The sequence below is a fragment of the Anolis carolinensis genome, unplaced genomic scaffold, assembly GCF_035594765.1.
Source record: "Anolis carolinensis isolate JA03-04 unplaced genomic scaffold, rAnoCar3.1.pri scaffold_9, whole genome shotgun sequence".
Taxonomy (NCBI): Eukaryota; Metazoa; Chordata; class Lepidosauria; order Squamata; family Dactyloidae; genus Anolis; species Anolis carolinensis.
Window position 1 is genome coordinate 9809601 of NW_026943820.1, and position 16288 is coordinate 9825888.

The window sequence follows — 16288 nt, forward strand, 5'->3', positions numbered from 1 at the left end:
ATATCAAGACAGGAAAAAACCATAAACAGGGTTCTGTTATTTGTAAATAAGAGCTACAAAAGGGAAGATCTATCCTCACTTCTAGCAACTGGTGGTTCCCAACTCATTGGGGTGGTGAATCCACAGCTGTATAAAATCCACATTGAACTGGATTGTGTGACAGTGTGGACTCAGATAATCCAGTTCAAAGGAGACATAGAGGATTATCTGCCTTGATATTCTGGGTTATATGAGTAGATCAATAGGTACCGCTCCAGTGGGAAGGTAACAGCGCTCCATGTAGTCATGCCGGCCACATGACCTTGGAGGTGTCTATGGACAATGCCGGCTCTTCGGCTTAGAAATGGATATGAGCACCAACCCCCAGAGCTGGACACGACTGGACTTAACGTCAGGGGAAACCTTTACCTTTACTTTACCTATGGCTGCATGGAAGGGCCCTGGGTTTAAATCCAAGCTTTAAACTAATTCCTAAACAGATTCATTACTACGGATAGCTGCTTGAAAGCTAGCTCAAACCTGGAATGGATTAACTGCCCAACTGACATGGGAGCCACCAGCTCTACAAGGAGACCATTATATTCTCCAGACATGATGCTTGAAAGGTATTTCATAGAAAAGACCTTTTCATAGCCATAGAAAACCAAGCATATACCCAAACTTCTGTGGCTCCCATTCAGATGGATACCAATCATGGGAATATGGGCATCAAGGTATTTGAAGACAAACCTCATCCACTGTATCCCCGTCATGCAATTGATGTCCATGAAGTCATAAGAAAATGCATTTAAGTACCTGATATTGATGAAATTTTATTAGGGAGACAGAAAAAAAGAGAGAAAGAGTGATGAGGTTTCAACTCTTTGATCACATCTCGTTTTTTAAAAAGCCATTGAAACATTTACCATTTCGATCCTACGGAGCTGGGCAATAAAAATCCAGCCATAATTTGCACATCTGTCTATGATTCATGCCGTTCCTCAGAATATCGTGTCAGCATTTAACCCTCTGGATAACACGATGTTAAAGATTAGTAGAGTTTTCATTAACATTAACACTTCATTAACAACATAACCGAACCATGACATTAGACTGCCTTGGAAAAAAAGAAATTCAATCAGATTTTTCAAGACTTTCTTTAAACACATTAAACTGCAACTTAACCTTCGGCAGCCGAGTACAGCTAAACAGAATGGAGAATTGATATCAGAATATTGGCTGCCTTTGATCAAAGATAGTGGGAGATTCCATTTCTTCCAGTTGGAGTTATTTTGCTTCAGTCTTAGCCCCAAATGTCTGGAAAGATAACTTTTGGTGGTGAATAACATGTCCTCTACACTTCTGACGTGTTCACTGAGTGTATCAGTGTTTCTTTGGCTTCTCTTGAAGTTCCTTGGGTCTTTTGTTCAAGGATGAATCTTAATTTTAAATTTCATTTTAGATGATGCACTATGGCTCTTGAGAGATACACTGATATCATAGCTAGAGGGTTTTCTGAAAAGGTTTTTTTTTAAGTCCTCAAAATTTGATTCAAATTTAATTTCAGGAAGAATAAATGACCATTCAGATGGGTGAAACAACAAAATCAATCCATTTTTAGAGGTAGCAAAATGTCCTTTGGGCATTAGTAGATCCCCATCTCAACATAGGACAACCAAATGGAAGACAACACCAATATGGTCCTTGGTATCTGCTGGCCTTTGGTTCCAGGATCTCCTGTGGATACCGAAATCCATTGATGCTCCATTTCCATGATATTCAGTGGCTTCCCTTGAAGTTCCTTGGGTCTTTTTTTCAAGGATGAATCTTAATTTTAAATTTCATTTTAGATCATGCACTATGGCTCTTGAGAGATACACTGATATCATAGCTAGAGGGTTTTCTGAAAATGTTTTTTTGAAAGTCCTCAAAATTTGATTTGAATTTCATTTCAGGAAGAGTAGATGACCCTTCAGATTGGTGAAACAACAAAATCAATCCATTTGTAGTGGTAGAATAATGTCCTTTGGGCATTAGTAGATCCCCATCTCAGCATTTCACAACCAAATGGAAGACAACACCAATATGGTCCTTGGGTATGTGCTGGGCTTTGGTTCCAGGATCTCCTGTGGATACCGAAATCCATTGATGCTCTATTCCCATTATATTCAGTGGCTTCCCTTGAAGTTCCTTGGGTCTTTTGTTCAAGGATGAATCTTAATTTTAAATTAAATTTTTAGATCATGCACTATGGTTCTTGAGGGATACATTAATATCATAGCTAGAGGGTTTCCTGAAAAGGTTTTTTTTTTAAAGTCCTCAAAATTTGATTTGAATTACATTTCAGGAAGAGTAGATGACCATTCAGATGGGTGAAACAACAAAATCAATCCATTTGTAGAGGTAGAATAATGTCCTTTGGGCATTAGTAGATCCCCATCTCAACATAGAACAACCAAATGGAAGACAACACCGATATGGTCCTTGGGTATCTGCTGGGCTTTGGTTCCAGGACCTCCTGTGGATACTGAAATCCATTGATGCTCCATTTCCATGATATTCAGTGGCTTCCCTTGAAGTTCCTTGGGTCTTTTGTTCAAGGACGAATCTTAATTTTAAATTTAATTTTAGATCATGCACTATGGCTCTTGAGAGATACGCTGATTCTGAAAATGTTTTTTTGAAAGTTCTCAAAATTTGATTTGAATTTCATTTCAGGAAGAGTAGATGACCATTCAGATGGGTGAAACAACAAAACCAATCCATTTGTAGAGGTAGCAGAATCTCATCTGGACCTTAGCAGATCCTCATCTCGGCACAGGACAACCAAACGGAAGACCAAACCGATATGGTCCTTGGTATCTGCTGGGCTTTGGTTCCAGGACCTCCTGTGGATACCGAAATCCATTGATGCTCCATTCCCATTATATGCAATGGCGTAGTAAAAGGTTCTCCCTTATAGTCAAGAATCAGTGGATACAGAGAGTCCACTGTACTTCCGCAAAGATTTGTTGTGTGGCTCCTGAAGAAAGTGTCTGAAGATAGGATCCATTGGTCATCTCACAAAATAAAGAAGTTCATCTGTCCAGGTCTATCTTTGAATGGGGATTTCTCTCCCGTTTCAGCTTTCACTGGTGCCGTCTTTACAGGAAGCATTTTGGTTGCTGTCAGTCTTTGCCACCGAGTCTCTATCTTGGTTGTTTTCGTCTCCTTGGGGCTTGTCTCCAGGCTTTTCACTCACTTCTACAACGGTGGCACTCTTGCTGGTGGTGCAGCCCATCTTGGTCTTCCTTACGGCCAAAGTTTTGTCTTCTGCAGACTTGCGAGGAGCACCTGAGCTATTGTCCTTCCTGCTCAGAGCAAAATAGTCCTTCTAAATAAGAGCCACAAGAGCGGAAATATGTTTGGGTTTCTTTGACAACCAGTGATGGCTCCTGTCAGTCGAATCCTCCCTTCGAAAGGCAACCTTTCAATGCCTCTCCCACGAAGCAGAGTTGCAAGTTAAGAAAAAGAGCTGGGTTTTTTTCAATGGTACATATGTTCTGGCCCAGCGATTCTCAATGGCTGTGTCCAAAAGAATTCTGTTTAATTTTAACTTCTCAAAAAGCCCTGAAGCCTAGCTACTCCGACAAACACCACTGCTGGTGGTTACTGTTAAGGAACTCCGGTTGCCAAAGCAACACTTTTGTCCACTTTTGTCAATATTTGCTGCTGTTGCTTGCTGTTATCTTGATACAATCTGCTGCGTGGCACAAATATTTGTGGTGTGAAAGCACCAGTGTTGAGAGTCGCGTAGGATTAGTGCCCCGCGGGGGGTGAACAATATGCCACTGTTGCAGTTTGCACTTATGGATTATTACGTTTTTTATCCTGCCGTTTCCCTTAGAAAGTTTCACACGTCGCTCGCCGGCCCATTTGACCTTATAAAGAATGACAGAGGGTTACCTTTGGCTGAAGAAAAATGGGGGACTCTTCCCTCCAGGCTTGAATGTAAGGCTAACTTGAGAGTGTTTCACACTACACAATTATAGTACTTTGATTCCACATTAATTGCCATGCTGCCACCTATGGAATCCCAAGGTTTGTCATTTGGCGAGGAGGTTTGAGGTAAAGGTAAAGGTTTCCCCTGACCGACTCGGGGGGTTGGTGGACATCTCCATTTCTAGGCCGAAGAGCCGGCGTTGTCCATAGACACCTCCAAGGTCATGTGGCCAGCATGACTGCATGAAGCACCATTACCTTCCCGCCGGAGCGGTACCTATTGATCTATTCACATTTGCATGTTTTCGAACTGCTAGGTTGGCAGAAGCTGAAGCTAACAGTAGGCGCTCATTCCGCTCCCGGGATTTAAACCTGGGACCTTTCAGTCTGCAAGTTCAGCAGCTCAGCGCTTTAACACACTTCATCACCAGGGCTCCGGTGAGGAGGTTTAAATGTCCTAAATTCATGTCTTTAAGGAGAGGGCTGTTAAATTCTTTTAATAACATATATTAAAGATTAGTTTGGCTATATTGTTTTAACCTTTCAATGTGTAAGCTTTGGTTCCCACAAAGGAAAAAAAACCTGCGATATAAATTAAATTACGTGGCGCAGTGTGTTAAAGAGCTGAGCTGCTGAACTTGCAGACCGAAAGGTCGCAGATACGAATCCGGGGAGCAGAGTGAGCCCCCGCTGATAGCTCCAGCTTCTGCCAACCTAGCAGTTTGAAGACATGCAAAATGTGAGTAGATCAATAGGTACTGCTCCGGTGGGAAGGTAACAGGCTGTGCTGTGGTGCAGGCTGGTTATCAGCCAGCTGCAATAAATCACTCTGACCAAGAGGTCATGAGTTCAAGGCCAGTCCGTGTCGAGGTGAGCACCCGACAATTAAAATAAAATAAAATATATAACCCCTGCTCATTGTTGACCTAAGCAACCAAAAATATAGTTGCATCTATCAAGTAGGAAATTTAGGTACCACTTATATGTGGGGAGGCTAATTTACGACACCATAAAAATCACCTAGCCGCCGTTGGAATGAGGAAGTTGCTGTCGCAGTGGATTATGAAGCAGCTGCTCCCCCTGTGGCCGGAATCAGGCATACCCTCAGGAAGCTGGAAGCTGGAGAAGGTTTAAATTGCCTCTGCGTCTGTCTCTGTCTCTGTTCTATGTTATATAGCATTGAATGTTTGCCTTATATGTGTACAATGTGATCCGCCCTGAGTCCCCTTCGGGGTGAAAAGGGCGAAATATAAATACTGTAAATAAATAAATAAAAATAAATAACAGCGCTTCATGCAGTCATGCCAGCCACATGACCTTGGAGGTGTCTACGGACAACGCCTGCTCTTTGGCTTAGAAATGGAGATGAGCACCAACCCCCAGAGTCAGATACGACTGGACTTAACGTCAGGGGAAACCTTTACCTTTTTTTTTTTAACAAATAAATATTGTTTCTTTCTCTGGCTGAAAATGTCTCTCCCTGAACGGCAAATTCCAGGATTCCATAGCTCAGAATTGTAACAGTTAAGGTGGAATCATAGCAGTGTAACTAAATAGTGTGAAGGGGGCCTTAGTTTTGATAAGGAATCTAAGATCTTTCTTCTTTTTCTCCTTCTCCCTGTTTTCCCTGCAAATCTCACACATATCAATGGCAAAGTACCATATATACTCAAGTATAAGCTGACCCGAATATAAGCCGAGGCACCTAATTTTACCACAAAAAACTGGGAAAACATTGACTCCAGTATAAGCCAAGGGTGGTAAATTTCAGAAATAAAAATAGATACCAATAAAATTACATTAATTGAGGCATCAGTAGGTTAAATGATTTTGAATACTTAAGATAAGACTGTCCAACTCTGATTAAATCATTATTCTCATCTTCTTCAATGTAAATGTGCATATGTATCCTTTTAATAATAATAGAGTAAAATAATACATGTAGTAATAATAATAAATACAGGAAAATAATACATGTCATAATAAATAGGGTAAAATAATAAATGCAATAATAATAATAAGATCAGAGTGAAATAATAAATGTATTATTAATAATAATAAAAATAGAGTAAAATAAATGTAATAGTAGCAACAATAATAGAGAAACATAATAAATGTAATAATACCAATAATAATAGAGAAAAATAATAAATGTACCATATATTCTCGAGTATAAGCTGACCCAAATATAAGCCAAACCGGACCCTCACCCCGAGTATAAGCCGAGGAGGGCTTTTTCAGTCTTAAAAAAAGGGCTGAAAGACTAGGCTTATACTCGAGTATATACAGTACTTCACTGTCCTAAACAAAGCTTGGAAGGAACATTACATAATTTAAGATGAGTTTTCAAAGCAGAAAATCCACATTATGTGATCTGAACTGGATTATCTTAGTCTACACTGCCATATAATCCATTTCAAAGCAGATAATTTGCATTTTATATCGCTGTGTAGAAAGGGCCATAGTTCAGGCTTCCATTGCTGGGTTGACAGGCTGGAAGATCCAGTCCAGATTTCAATCTGAATATCAAAGGAGCTATCCAAGGTGCTGAACTTCAGCATTGATAATAGTGCCGCTTTAGAAGGGCTGTGTGTTTGGACTACAACTCTGGACTCTCCAAACACATGCAGTAAAGTTTGTCTTCTTTGTAAAACACACAACTGTTGCTTAGTTTGTGATACTTGCCCAATGCAAGAGAGAGGAGGAAGAGCGAATAAATGGCTGCAGGTCAGAGCAATGCAAGAAGAAAGTGACCACTTCTGATATCTACTGGAGGCAATTGTGTTTTTGATGTAAAATAACACAGTTGTTATGATTTTAGGGGCGACTTCCACACATTTGGGGCCTGGATGATATGGAAAGCTGGAGGAGTCAAAGGCCGCAAGAATGAGGGATATTTTGGAAGGATTACCAAAGTCTCCAAGACGCAAATAATTCTAATAATAAAGTGCCTGCGATGGCTTCGCACAGCCCACAGAGCTTTGATCAGGCATGTCATCTGATCTGTTTACAGCCTAAGTAGATGAATCATCCACGGCAAGCTAAACTCCGAGATTGGAATAAAGCCTTCAAATAGAAGGAGCTCGGTTAAAAGATTACTGACTCTCTAAAAGGGTGTATTTTAAAATACCGACTTTCTGAAATGGTGTATTTTAAACCCTAAAGACACCAGACTCATCTGATCTTGTTCGCTGTGGCTAGTACTTGGATGGTGGATCACCTACCAATATCAGATTATGTTGGCTATACAATAAGACCTCCATAAATGCAGAACCCATTTCCTTGGAAGAATAATAAGGATAAGGATAAAAAAATATTAACTACCCATCTCTCCTGATGACTTGAGGCACAGTATAAGGTAGACCTGGAATTTACTATGTCCTCCAGTGCTTCTATGAAATAAATACCATAGATTTGTATTGGAGAATCTATCCAGGAATATCCAGGTTTGCCAATGCAATTCTATTTATACGCTGGAAGTTACCACAGAGATACATGGGAGGACTTAGAAAATTTCTAGGTCTTTCAATACAACTGCAGTATACAGGGGCAGGATGTGAGATAATTTATTATTTATTATTTATTATTTACAGTATTTATATTCCATTTTTCTCACCCTGACTCAGGGCGGATTACATGCACATATATATGGCAAACATTCAATGCCATCAGACAAACAACATACAGTATAGACACACAGAGGGAATTTAACATTTCCAGCTTCATGAGGGTATGCTCAATTCCGGCCACAGGGAGAGCTGTTGCTTCACCGTCCACTAGTGACACCGAGTGCTGTACTTCCTCATTCCTTTCCCGTGCTGCTGGCAGTTTTATGGTGTTGTAAATTAGTTAAATTAGCCTCCTGCATAAAGCGTACCTAAATTTCCTAGTTGACAGATGCAATTGTCTTTCGGGCTGCTTAGGTAAACAGCAAGCTGGGCTCTTTAATGGTCGGGGGCTTAACCCGACCTGGGCTTCGAACTCATGACCTCTCGGTCAGTAGTGATTTATTGCAACTGGCTACTAACCAGCTATGCCACAGTGTCAAGACCCAGGCTGCAGAGCACCAATAACCATGCGCAGAGACCAGAATCTATCTAATATCTTTATTAAGAAAATATATAAAGTCAATAAAAATAAGTGTAAAATATAGTTCAGAAGTAGACCTTTCAGGAAAGGTCAGATATAGTCCAGGGAAACAATGTCCAATATGAGATATTAAAGTCCAAAGTTGTAATCCAATAACCGAAACACACACTTTGCCAAGCAAAGTGAGGGGAAATGACAAAGGTTCTTTAGTCCATGGAACTTGATGCAAGGCTGGAGAAATAACTAGATTCTTGGCAAACAAGGCTTGATTCAAGGTAACAAGAAGCGAGGAGCAAAAACAGGGTCCGTGGCGAAATCCGTGGCGAGGTCCGGGGAACAAGGCAGGGCTGGAACGAGAACGAGGTCCTGGAACTGGAGTAGCGTAGTCCACACACAATCTACTCCCGAAGCTGACGAATTGACTCCGCAAGGAATCCTTCGTGGCCAAACACCTATATAGGATCTTGTTTTCCCGCCAGGAACACTTTCTCTGGGGAACAAGAAACGAAACCTACTGTGTCCAGATGCATGACTCCTTAAAGTTTCCCAAGGGAAGCAGCCTTAATCAGCTAATTGTCTGGCAGCAATCCTGGCGCTCCTCCGAGTCCTCTCTTGAGCGCTTCTATCTTGATTATAATAAATCCGGCGAGAAAAAGGGGAAGATTTCTGCTCAAGGCTTGTTTGGCTGTCTCCTTGTGGGCAAACATCTTGCAGGTGCAAGGGCTCCAATTCTGGCAGAAACGGTGGGAAACCCAAGTTTTCCTCTTCATCTGCCACAATAGTACTAGGAACGGGACTACATGGTCCATGAGACATCACACACAGCCTGGTCCTCAAACAATTTAATTGTGTTTGATCCTATCCCTGGTTTCACGTATCCGAAGTCCAGCTGGGAATTATTATTATGCAATTTCCTGCTTCTTGGCAGGGGGTTGGACTGGATGGCCCATGAAGTCTCTTCCAACTCTATGATTCTATGATTCTATGACTCTATGATTGTTGTTGCTGTTGTTGTTGTTGTTGTTGTTGTTGTTGTTGTATTTATACCTCGCCTTATCTCCCCAAAGGGGACTAAAAGCAGCTTGACATAAAAGCATTAGTATACAATTTAAAATATATACTAAATATACAAACATTAAAGCAGAATTAAACACAAACAGCACTAAAAAATCACAGTTAAAATCCATTAAAACATATTGAAAGCTAAAAACCACAGCATCCCCTGACTAGATCTTAGACACCTTCATCTTTGAAAGCCTGCCTGAATAAAATGGTTTTAGCCTGCTGCCTGAAGGACAGCAGGGAGGGGGCCATTCTGACTTCACTGGACAGAGTCCAGAGTCAAGGGACAGCCACTGAGAAGGAAGGCCCGCTCTCTCGTTCCCATCAATTGAGCTTGAGATGATGTGGGACTGAGAGAAGGGCCTCTTTTGAAGATCTCAGGGCCCGGGCAGGTTCATACAAGGGGATGAGATCAACCAAATAGCCTGGACCTGAACAGTCTCATCGTCTCACTCGTTCAGTTGTTTTCGACTCTTCGTGACCGCATGGACAAGTCCACTCCAGAGCTCCCTGTTGGCCTTCACCGCCCCCAGTTCCTTCAAGGTCAAGCCAGTCACTTCAAGGATACCGTCCATCCATCTCGCCCTTGGTCAGCCTCTCTTCCTTTTTCCTTCCATTTTCCCCAGCATCGTGATCTTTTCCAAGCTTTCCTGTCTCCTCATGATGTGGCCAAAATACTTCAACTTTGCCTCTCATATCCTTCCCTCCAGTGAGCAGCCATTGGGCATTATTTCCTGGAGGATGGACTGGTTGGATCTTCTTGCGGTCCAAGGCACTCTCAGGATTTTCCTCCAGCACCAGAGTTCAAAAGCGTCTCTCTTCCTTCGCTCAGCCTTCCCTATGGTCCAGCTCTCGCATCCATAGGTTACTATGGGGAATACCATTGCTTTGACTATGTGGACCTTCGTGGCCAGTGTGATGCTCTTCACTATTTTGTCAAGGTTGGCCATTGCTCTCCTCCCAAGAAGGAAACGTCTTCTGATTTCCTGGCTGCAGTCAGCATCTGCAGTGATCTTCGCGCCTAGAAATACAAAGCCTGTCACTGCCTCCACGTTTTCTCCCTCTATTTGCCAGTTGTCAATAGGTGTAGTTTCCATGATCTTGGTTTTCTTGATGTTTAACTGCAACCCGGCTTTTGCACTTTCTTCTTTCACCTTGGTGATAAGGCTCCTCAGCTCCTCCTCACTTTCAGCCATCAGAGTGGTATCATCTGCATACCTAAGGTTATTAATGTTTCTTCCAGCAATTTTAATTCCGGCCTTGGATTCCTCAAGCCTCGCATGTTGCATGATATGTTCTGCGTACAAGTTGAATAGGGAGGGTGAAAGTATGCAGCCCTGATGTCCACACTCATTTCCCAATCTTGAACCAGTTCCGTGATCTGTTCTTACAGTGGCTACTTGGTCTTTATACAGATTTCTCAGGAGACAGACAAGGGGACTTGGTATCCCCATACCACCAAGAACATGCCATAGTTTATTATGATTCACACAGTCGAAGGCTTTAGAATAGTCAATAAAGCAGAAGTAGATGTTTTTCTGAAACTCCCTGGCTTCCTCCATTATCCAGCATCCGGATATTGGCAATTTGGTCTCTGGTTCCTCTGCCTTTTCTAAACCCAGCTTGGACATCTGGCAACTCTCGCTCCATGTATTCCTGGAGTCTGCCTTGCAGGATCTTGAGCATTACCTTACTGACATGGGAAATAAGTGCCACTGTACGGAAGTTTGAACAGTCGAAGGCTTTAAATGTCATAACCAGCATGTTGAATTGTGCCTGGAAACAGACTGTCAGCCAGTGGAGTTGCTGCAATATGGGGTTGTCCGTTCCCTTATTGTGGGTGGTCCTGGAACGTAAACCCCGCGATAAGTAAGGGAACACTGTATATGTTAAACAGCAACAAAATTGAAATGCGGAACAAAATGGAACCCTGATGGATACATCTTGCTGTATTTCTGAGAATGGAACTAGCAAAATCCCTTCTGAGTCTTCCTTGATTAAGAAAGCCCTATAAAATTAGTGGGGGTCACCATAAGCTGAAAGGTTACTTGAAGCACTGAAACACTCCACATATATTAAACAATAATTAAAATCTGAAATGCCAAATGTTTAAGGGTTAAACCAGGACAACCCGATGACATTCGGCTCCCCTTACCCATAGAGTCAGGCTTTCATTCCATTAATTCAGACCACGCTTGGAATACTGTGTCCAATTCTGGGCACTGCAATTGAAGGGAGATGTTGACAAGCTGGAAGGTGCCAGAGTAGGGCGACTAAAATGATCAAGGGTCTGGAGAACAAACCCTATGAGGAGCGGCTTAAAGAGCTGGACATGTTTATCCTGCGGAAGAGGAGGCTGAGAGGAGACATGATAGCCATGTATAAATACATGAGGGGAAGTCATAGGGAGGAGGGAGCAAGCTTGTTTTCTGCTGCCCTGCAGACTACGACACGGAACAATGGCTTCAAACTACAGGAAAGGAGATTCCATCTGAACATTAGGAAAAACTTCCTCACTGTGAGAGCTGTTCAGCAGTGGAACTCTCTGCCCCTGACTGTGGTGGAGGCTCCTTCTTTGGAGGCTTTTAAGCAGAGGCTGGATGGCCATCTGTCAGGGGTGTTTTGAATGCGATTTCCTGCTTCTTGGCAGAAGGTCTCTTCCAACTCTATTATATGATTATTTGGGGTGCAGCCTCTTGATCGTCTTCTGCCTGCTCCTCCACGCTTCGCACTTCTTTTGTTGTATATTATTTATGTTTACACCCAAGAAGCCGCCTTTTGTGTACCAATGTGTTGCAAACTCTTTACTTAGCAACAGCCGGCTCAAATTCGATCCAGCGGGAGAGAGAAAACACATTTCCATAGCAACACAACTCTTCCCCCCTCCTTCTTTCCATCCATCCTTCTTTTTTTCCCCCAGTTTTCAAAGGAGAGGTGCATAATCGCCTGCCCAATGAGGATGAATAGTGGTCAACTTTGGCAAGGAAGAAAGAAAAAAAGAGAAAAAGGGTGAATTGGAATACAGCTAATAAGACAAATGAACTCCTTGCGTCTTGGTGCTGGCTTTTCAAGATGATAAATCATGTCTATAATGTCTACAAACACCGTGTGTGTGCCTTTAAGTTGAAATGATATTGGGGAACTCCGGTAATAATCTCATAGGTTAGCACTGGAGAATTATTGATGTGTATTTATTTATTTATTGAACTATTTATACTGTGGGATTTGAGGATAGTCTACTGGTAAACCAAGAGGTCATTAGAAACACTCAGATTAATATACTAAATATCTTAAACAGGAGAGAAACATATTAAATGTGAAAACGGCTGAAAATGTTACAACCATTAAAACCATGCACATGGAAATTGAAAGTAAATTAAGCTCCAAATGGTTTAATAAGAAGTCACACTTCCAAAGAGAGAGTATTTTAGAGTCTAAAGCAGGGGTCCCCAAACTAAGGCCCGGGGGCCAGATGCGGCCCATCGAAGCTATTTATCCGGCCCCCATGGCACAAGGGCAGAAGGGGGTTGGGCTAAATGACCCAAGGGGTTTCTTCTTCTCTTACAACCCTTACTATTATTATTATTATTATTATTATTATTATTATTATTATTATTATTATTATTATTAAACAACATTGAGGCTGGGTGGCCATCTGTCAGGGATGCTTTGATTATGCTTTTGGTGCACAAAGGCAGAAGGAGTTGGATTAAATGGCCCAAGGGGTCTCTTCCAACCATCTTTATTATTATTATTATTATTATTATTATTATTATTATTATTATTATTAACATTGAGGCTGGGAGGCCATCTGTCAGGGGTGCTTTGCTTGTGCTTTCGGTGCACAAGGGCAGAAGGGGATTGGACTAAATGGCCCAAGGGGTCTCTTCCAACCCTCTTTATTATTATTATTATTATTATTATTATTATTATTATTATTATTATTAACATTGAGGTTGGGTGGCCATCTGTCAGGGGTGCTTTGCTTGTGCTTTTGGCGCACAAAGGCAGAAGGGGATTGGACTCAATGGCCCAAAGGGTCTCTTCCAACCCTCTTTATTATTGTTGTTGTTGTTGTTGTTGTTATTGTGTGTTGTTGTTTTTATTAATTATTATTGCTCGGTGGCCAACTATAGTCCGGCCCTCCAACGGTCTGAAGGATCGTGAACCGGCCTCCTGTTTAAAAAGTTTGGGGACCCCTGGTCTAAAGTATCCTTTCCTATGTTCATTCATACTACATGTTTATGTTTTATATTTTATACTGTATTTAATTGGTTGTAATATATTTTTATATGTTGTTGTTTTTAATGATGTATCAGCATCGAATTGTTGCCAATTGTACGCCGCCCTGAGTCCCTTCGGGTGAGAAGGGCGGGATAGAAATATTGGAAATTGCCCCACTGATGGGAGAAGAAGTTTTTCAATGGGGTCAGACATCTGCTGCTGTTGTTAACTACATTTATATTGACTCATGGCAATCCAATGAATGAGATATCTCCAAGTTACTTTATCTTGAACAGTCCTGCCCAGATCTTGCAAAGTCGGAACAAGCATGGCTTCCTTGGTCGAATCCATCCATCTTCAATGCAGTCTTCTTCTTTTCTTACTGCCTTTTACCCTTTCTAAGCATTGCATCGATCTGCTGATTCCAAAAATGGCACCAGTTTCCCCCTATCACCTCTAATTTTCGAGATACAAAACATATGGCATATACCAGTCGACATCTGCTCACCTATAGAATCATGGCAATGACTATATCTAAGAAACTAGAGTTGAGGTGGTCTACTCAATGCAATTTTCTGAATCAGCATCCTACATAACCCCAGGAAGAGGCCTATAAACCAAGACACTAAAAATAATAATACTGTGAATCATGTCTTCTCGTGATATGACCAAAGAATGATAATTTGAGTTTAGTCATCTTCAGTTCAGGCTTGATTTGCTTTAGGACCTATTTACTGGTCTTATTAGCAGCCTATGATACCCATAGAACCTATCTCCAGCATCACATCTCAAATGCATTGATTTTCTTTTTACCAGTTTTCTTCATTGTTCAGCTTTCACACCCATACAGAGAAATGGGAAATACAATGACATAGGGAATCCTAACTTTAGTGTTCCGAGAGATACTCTAGGATTTTGTCTAGTTCCTTCATGGTGGCCTTTCCAAGTCCTCGTCTTCTTCTGATTTCTTGACTGTAGTCTCCACTTAGTTTAATGAATGAACCTGTCTGTTCCTGGAAGGTGTAGGACACAAAGATAGGCTCACACAGCTGTTAGTTATGGAAACTTTATTGAATCCGCCTTGCCAAGATGACTGCAAAAGCTTCTGCTGCCCTTCTTCCGCTCTTCCCCTCAGTATATTGGGTTGTTGCCTCCCCCCTCCCTTCTTCTCCATCCACACCTCCCTTTCCTTTTGTCCTTTCCCACGTTTGAAGACCAGACCCTGTCATAAATCAGCCTTCCCCGCCAAATGGTCTTCTTCCTCTGTCTTCTTGTAGTCAGGTGCGAAAAGAACAGCTTTGAGGATGCTGTTCTTTCTTGCATCCTGACAGAACCAAGGACTGGGACATGTTGAAGTCTAAAATATCTGTAGAACACACCTCAGTTGATTTTCTTCTTTCCAGCTTTCTCCACCATCCAGCTTTCAGAATCATACAGAGACATGGAAAATATGATGGCTTGGACCATCCCAATGATACATCTCGAGATCTCATCTAGTTACTTCATAGCTGTCCTTCCAAATCCTAGTCTTCTTCTGATTCAAGACTGAGCCACATATGGAAAATCTTGAAGTCTATGGTCTATATAGAACTCTTCTCTAGCACTGAATCTCATAAAAGCAGATTTTCTTTCTATCTGTTCCCCACACAGGCTGGTTTTCACATACATATTGTGTTATAGGATTTCATGGCTGGAATCACTGAGTTGCTATGAGTTTTTCAGGCTGTATGGCCATGTTCCAGTTGCATTTTCTCCTGACGTTTTGACTGCAGGCATCCTTTGTTTGGGAGGTGGTAACTAGCACTTAGTTGTTTGCTGTCTGGAATACCATATACCGTATACCATGCAGCTGTGGTCAAGTCTACATAGGGACCACCAAACACAGCACCTGAACATGTATCAAAGAACATGAAAGGCACTGCAGACTAATTCAACCAGAGAAGTCAGCTATAGCAAAGTATTTGATGAACCAACATGGACACAGAATATTATTTGAGAACATAGAAATGCTGGACTACTCTGACAACCAACATGTCAGACTATACAGCGAAGCCATTGAAATCGACAAGCATGTGGACAATGTCAACAGAAAGGAGGAAGCCATGGAAATGAACAATATTAAAAAAAAAACACCAGAATCAAGACAGTAAATAAAGAACAACACTCAGAAACAGTGGAATTCCAGATAACAAACAACCAAGTGCCAGTTTACACCTTCCAAACAAAGGATGTCTCCTGGTGCAACAGCCAAGTTACTTCTATGCAAATACCCTCACTGATTGACTTTGCAGCTGAAAGGATATTTAGTGCTAATGAAGCTTACTAATTGCAACATTCACATTTTCTTCAAACAGACAAGGGTTCTTTCTCCCACCCTGGACATTTCACACACACACACACACATACATATATACACACACACTTCACTTGGCTTACCTCCAGAAGAACCTCTGAAGATGCCAGCCACAGATGCAGGTGAAACACCAGGAGAGAATGCTACTGGAACATGGCCATACAGCCTGAAAAACTGACAGAAACCCACATACATATTGTTTTAGAAATGGTACCAACTGCTCTAGAAAAGTTTGCCTATCCAAAAGTACTATTTATATATACTTGAGATAAATACATATTGTACTTATTATAACTAGTTATTACCCACCTTCTTTACTCTGTTGGATACATAGTTCCCATTGTATGCCATTTTACCCCTGTTGAGCCTTTTAATGGCAAAATATTACAATCTCCAGATAAATCTTTATATTTCCATGATCAAATCCAGTCTTTGAAAGGTCAATTTTTCTCATTTTAAGTAGTGTTAGTCATTCATAGTTTAATGCCATTTTCTTGTTGCATATTTTAGATTGCTTAATTATTTTTGACATTTTATGTTCCAAAACTTTTTATTCCTTACCCCCACACCCTCCCACAGCACTATTTTATGATTTTCCTC

General features: G+C 41.4%; 1 long non-coding RNA gene across 1 annotated transcript; it reads right to left on the bottom strand.

The window, feature by feature from the left end:
• Positions 1–792: 792 nt before the first annotated feature.
• LOC134293600 (uncharacterized) lies at positions 793–16002 on the bottom strand. Its single transcript, XR_010000541.1, has 2 exons — positions 15772–16002; positions 793–3899 (listed from the first exon to the last, which is right to left on the bottom strand). It is a non-coding gene; the product is annotated as an uncharacterized LOC134293600 (long non-coding RNA).
• Positions 16003–16288: the final 286 nt, after the last annotated feature.